Raw genomic sequence first — 6,200 nt, 5'->3', positions numbered from 1 at the left:
ATTGCCCAATGCTTGTCATTCATTGTTAGAGAAATTGCCTAAATCTAAAAGTGCAAATACATGAAGTGTAGTGGAATAGCTGCTAAAACTGATTTCTAATTATGTCGATGAAAAAAACATTTGTTGTCATGGTTGTCCTTGGTCTATTGCGAATATTTCATGATGCGTTGTGTGTATTTGTTCAACCACTGAAACATTATACTTGAAGGTAAACATGCCAGATTATTCATTATCATATTTCCTTACACTACAATCCAAACCTTATAAAATACCTTCCATACGTTTAAGCCAGATCTATTTGAAACTCTCACAAATATAGCACAGATGTAGACCCAATGTATAAAATCAGTTTTGTTTTTGACTTATTTTATGTGTTGCAATTGAATATACTGTATTTTGGACATTGCAGAATATCTTTGAATGCAACATGCGAGTTAGAGCATCATCATTATATACTGTACCTACATTTAATAATCTAATATTTTTTGTTTTGACTGTACTTGTTTTCATTAGAATAGCGTGTTTCCGGCCGTGTGTTTGGGTAATAGTGACGCATGTATTACTAGAGCATGCAGCGTGTAAGCAGAGAGGCATTGCAAGTATTTCAGTGGGTGATCCTTTTTAAGTTATTTTAAGCTCTGTGTTGGCCTAATGTCAGTGTCTTTCTTCACTTTTATCTGTCACGTTATCATCGTGTCGCATCGGGTGAAAATGGTGTCTTGTTTGTCTGCCTTTGCTCATTCCAAACAAGACGTTCTGTATGTCGGGTCACATTCTTTGTTAAGGCAGCTGAAAACAACATAGAGCAAGACATTTTAATTTCTAAATGTTGTTGTTGATTCTTGTGGAATGAGGAGTGGCTTCAAAATGTTTGCATATGAAATTTCCAAAACACATTCTGAGCATTACACTGATCGATTTAGTCAGGTGTAATTATAGGCTGTCATTATTGACACATGACATTATTTGTAATTTACAAAAAGCCTTATACTACATTTCCCACGCTATCAGTCAAAGCAATATTATTACCATTGTGACTTTCAAAATGTCTTGTATTAGATACAACAAGCTATGCACAGATTAGTAGTTAAAAAGCAGTTTTATTGCAAACTATCACATCTAGTTGAGGTGGGCAATGTATCAAAATTTAGATGATTTCATGAATGTTACTTTGAGAAAAAGTGTTGATTAAAAAGAAAGATGATGTTATGTTATGTTGTAAACTTTCAAGTACGGGTTTGAGGACTGCTATTTGTGATTAATTTGACAGATATTTAATTTCAAATTTGTCTGATTATTCAATCTCAACTAATACGTTTACAGACATAACATATGTCTATTTGTGTGACATAATATCGTCTGACAGGCGTTATCTACTTAATTAATTTTTGTGTTTATTTCCCACTTCTAACGTCCAGCCATTTTACAGAATCAGATACTCTGCTACCTCAACTACAAAAAGGTGTCACTACATCTACTACTAATTTTAATACTGTATTTTTAGCACTGCTCTTAACTGTTACCGGCTTTGTGTGTGTTGTATCACATGTGGCAGGGTGGTAAAAATAGAATAAGAGCTCATTGGGTTCATATGCGTCTTAACAAAACAAATCACTTGAATGCTCTTTATCACTGGTGGTGGCATGAATGTCCCTGCCCAGTAGCTGTGATGGGAAGTTTGTTGTTGTTAGTGAAAGCCACAGAGCTGTGGTTCTTCCTGGTTGAGCTTAACAGGAGTTTGAACCTGTAAATATACAGGGGCCCGCCTTCCTCTCTTTAATTCCTAATTACCTCAGGGCAGGTCATCCCAGCAGAGATTTAGAAAGCCTCGGGAGCTTACTACAAACTGTGTGTTAACCTGCAGAGTTGTGAGTGTTTGGGACCACAGGTAGAAGTGTGCAGGCCATGACTGTAGGGCATGTGTGGTGACTAGGCCACATGTAGGTCACACCACAGACTTACCCAGGACTTACAGTGTGGCTCAAAGAACCACACTGTCTTTAAATAACTTGTAGTACTTGTTGAATCAAAAATAAGAATTAAAGACTTTGATCGCCTTGCTTATGTGAAATATTCTACACATTTATAAATAACAGTTTATGTAAGCTATATTTTTATAAGTTGTGGTTATTTTCACCGAAGTAGAGAAAACAAAATCACAGTTCACATTACTGTTCAAACACGCGCTACTTGGACCCAATGCTCACTGGCTCCTACTAGTGGCGAGCAAAGGTAATGTTCTGTACACGAACTGAAGTATCAATGTAAGACAAAAGTAACACGGGTCCTTTATTTATTATTTCTTTATTTCTTTATTTTTTACAATTATGTTTAGTAATGTGTGTGATGATGTTTGGGTAAGGTTTCAGTTTGATACAATTATTAGTGTAAGGTTGTGGTCTTTTATAGTTAAATGACTCCAGTAAAACCACAGTCTTTGTCAGTGTGTGCTGTAAAATGTCTTGGCACACAGGTGCAAAGCATTTGTCTCTTTCGTCACCGTGTGTGAATACTTGTTGTTCTGCTGCTGAGGTAAATCATTCACCAGTTTGTGTGATCTCCTCAATGCCATTGTGTCTTCTGTGACACTATTTGCTGATAATTGAGTAATTACCTGAAAAGACAGCTCTCCAGCGATCTGTCAACTAATATTCAGACTGCGCTGATATGTGTTAATATGTGCATGTTTTATGAGATATATTGATACCATGAACCTAATCACCGTCAAATTATGAAATTGACGGTTAAATCGTTATTTGTAATTTTTGTTTACTTGGATAGTACAATATAATCACTACTGAAAACTGCCCTATGCCCCCATTTGAAACACTTACTATTGTTGCTAATGTTACTGCGCTTGTCAGTCTTCATAAGGCCTTTTGGTTATCTACATGTAGATCACAGCAAACGGGAGTAAATCCATATTGATTATTGAACATAAAGATGCTTGAACGTTCATTGCACAAAATCAATGTGTAATTGGACATTCCTTTGTGAGTTCACAATCCACCAGTGAATGGAAAGTTGTCACAAGCACTATGAGTACACTACTGGCCTCACTCACTATGGCATCTGAAAGACAAACAGCATTAGGAGGGCGAGCCACGGCCCACTGAAGGGAAAGTAGGTTTTTGCTCCCAGTTAGTGTGTTTGATAAGTCCTTCATTTGATCATTTTACATTTTTCTATCGATATCTCTTATTTCCTGCTTGAGAACGCACTCATTCCACATTTTATACTCTTTTATATTTTTTTCTATTCTTAAAAATTATGTCTGTTTTTAAAACCTGATTTAAAAGTAAGATATTTGGTTTTAATTGAGGTTTAAATGAGGTTTACTTTAATGTTGACATCTATTTGTATAAGAAGTATTGATATTATGGTTCTTTTCAGTTGTTCGGTTGTTGATATTTTTTATAACTAAATAAGATAAGATATTCCTTTATTGTCCCACATGGGGAAATTTCATTGGTGCAACGCAGGTAGATACAGAGGTAGATACAGAAGAACAGAACACTTATAGGAAGTCTGAAAAACACTTTCAGTAGAAGATCTCCTATAAATAAATAAAAACTCCCATAGACAAATAAATAAATAAATACCATTGCATGTGATCCCGACAGTAATTGCACATGAATATGTGTCACGACAGCACATAGATTGCACATGAATTTCACAGCAATTGCACATGAATTGCACATGAATTCCAACAGCAATTGCACATACGACAGAATTGCACATCAGTATTAGGTTAGGTCAGTATTGCGACGGGATAACGTGACGATCTCCGGGTAAGATGACTGTTCTCCGCAGTTGACAAGTATAACTCTACTAATACTACTACTGCTATTGGTACTACTACTACTACTACTACTACTACTACTACTAGTCTGTGATTATGGCCTTTCCACCAAACAATATAATTGAATTGGAACTGGCTGTATTCTTTCCTAACGTCTAACTCTGAACATTTAGCTATTAGTCTCAAATTGGGCCTCAAACCACAACCCAGTGGTGCAGGTAGCAGTAGATTTGGTTACAGATGCATTTCCATTTGATTGTCCTAAAGGGGGACAAGACGAAGTAAGGGATATGACTTAAGGGGATCATATTAATGTAGGTGCACACAATAATCCCACAGGACTTCCTTCCCATTTCCATTAGAAGCCACACCCAGAGGACAGGTAACAGGAGAGCACCTTTCACAGGGTCAGATTGAGAGAGAGAATGAAAACCTGTGGCTTTATATCGAGGCATGTGCATCAAAATGCAAAGGAAGAATATGATGAAAATCACCTACTCACCTAAACACCACATTTAAAGGGCTGAAGATATTTGTGCATATCAAGAATTAACTAAATTAAATCATGTTCTTTTAGTGGGAATATCTTGGTCCTGGTTTATGTTTAAAAACAATTAAGCAAAATTCCATATAACAATATAGTCGCTGAATTCATGCCACATTTTAAATAAGTCAATGGCCCATTACAGTTTTTTCCCCAGATTTTTGTAAAATTAGAACTATAAGATATTAAATTCTTTAAAAAAACAAAACTTTTTTACACTTAACACCTTCTCACAGCAGCTGTATCTTTTCCGTATATAACCTATTTGAATATTTCTTACACATCCTTCATCTGATTGGCTGTTTTTTTTCTGCTGCATCTCTTGGCGGACATTAATATGCCCTGATGTAATGTGTGAGATAGGGATCTTTTGTGGCTGCATTATAGATTGTCGTCCGTAATGCAGGGACGGGGTGACGGGGGGAGGCCATAGGGGGGAGGGAGGATGTGTAGGGCTGTGGGTGGATCAAGCAGTGTCACTGGAATCCACAGTGTTGTGAGAGCCCCATACCTTTCAGCTTCATTAAACCAATTTCACGCCGGGGTGAGCTAAGAGAGGAAGCTCTGAATCTCAGCGCGGGCAACAATGGCGCATTGAAGGGATGAGGCGAAAGTAAATTAGGTACCACTTCACAGACGGCAAATTAAAATCTGAAAGTTGGATAGGAAAAAGTTGAGGCTGGATGATTATGTCTTTATTGTGCCCTACCTCCTCAATCTAGCGAACCCTCCCTTCCTTTTAGCGAGCACCTATGCCCCTCCACCCAAACGAATCCCCCACGAAAAAATAACCATCTATTTCTTGTCCGATAATTGGTTTCTAAGATGCGCCCACTCAAAGACCTGATCTCAAATAGCAAGGTGCTTACGGCTCTCTTTTCAGACACTTAATTTGCTTGAGCTTATCAGTCAGATTTCATATCCAGGAAAATCATATAAATTAAACATTAATGCGTGGCTTATTTCAGTTCTATCATTGACCTCCTGCTGCCATTGAGCCCAGTTATCAGCTTGAAGAGTCACTGTTTGTCACTCAGATGGAGGGTTTCTACAAATCCACTTACAGCAGCCTGCCACTTAAGTCAAATTTTATGGAACAAATTGTCAAACAGAATAGATTTTGATCTGTGTTTAATGATGTCACCAGAATACACTGGGGGGAGTAAGTGGCATTGACACAAGTGGCAAGTACACTTAAAGTCACATAAAAGTTGGTTTGCAACTAAATTCATTCATAAGTGTTAATATGTACATGTTTTATGAACTGTATTGAGAGTATGGACCTAATCACTGTCAAATGATCAAATTACCAGTTTAATCATTATTTGTGATTATCGTTTAGGTGGATATTAGAATATAATCACTACTGACAACTGCCTTGTGTCCCCCAATATCCAACAACAGTCTGAGATGCTCTGCCATGGTGCTAATCTGATTTTCTCCTAATCTTCTCCTCATAGCATAATCTAGAAATTATGTCACACCTTCATGGTTAGCTTAGAGGTGATTTTACTGTGGAGAAGCAGGTGTTTTTGACCCCCTTGATGGACAGACATCAGTTTATGGTCAAAACAGTGCATTGTCTGTGATATCTACACAAACACATTATATTTCTCAGTACTTGTGCCTATGTAGCCTGTCGCCTTGTTTGTGCTGGTTACGAAGGGTGCTGCTCGTACACTGTAGTGAGGTCACTTCGGAAAGCTTGAGGAGCCCCACACAATGCCCCTCTCCCTGGCAGCAGAAGCCCTACAGCTTTTTACTAGGCCTTATGCCGCTTAGCTTTACGCGAGCCAGACAGACAGATCTCCTTCACGCCATAAAGCCATCAACAAGGGGAACAAAGAGGGCAGG

At 37.8% G+C, this 6,200-nt stretch overlaps 1 protein-coding gene across 1 annotated transcript in view; it reads right to left on the bottom strand.

The window, feature by feature from the left end:
* arr3b (arrestin 3b, retinal (X-arrestin)) overlaps positions 1-6,200 on the bottom strand; it is a 338,825-nt gene that overhangs the window by 52,155 nt on the left and 280,470 nt on the right. The window lies entirely within an intron of this gene.

The sequence above is a fragment of the Eucyclogobius newberryi genome, unplaced genomic scaffold (assembly GCF_026437365.1).
Source record: "Eucyclogobius newberryi isolate DKJ021-1_F unplaced genomic scaffold, fEucNew1.0.hap1 SCAF_11, whole genome shotgun sequence".
Classification (NCBI taxonomy): Eukaryota; Metazoa; Chordata; class Actinopteri; order Gobiiformes; family Gobiidae; genus Eucyclogobius; species Eucyclogobius newberryi.
This window is presented reverse-complemented; position numbering and strand designations above follow the sequence as displayed.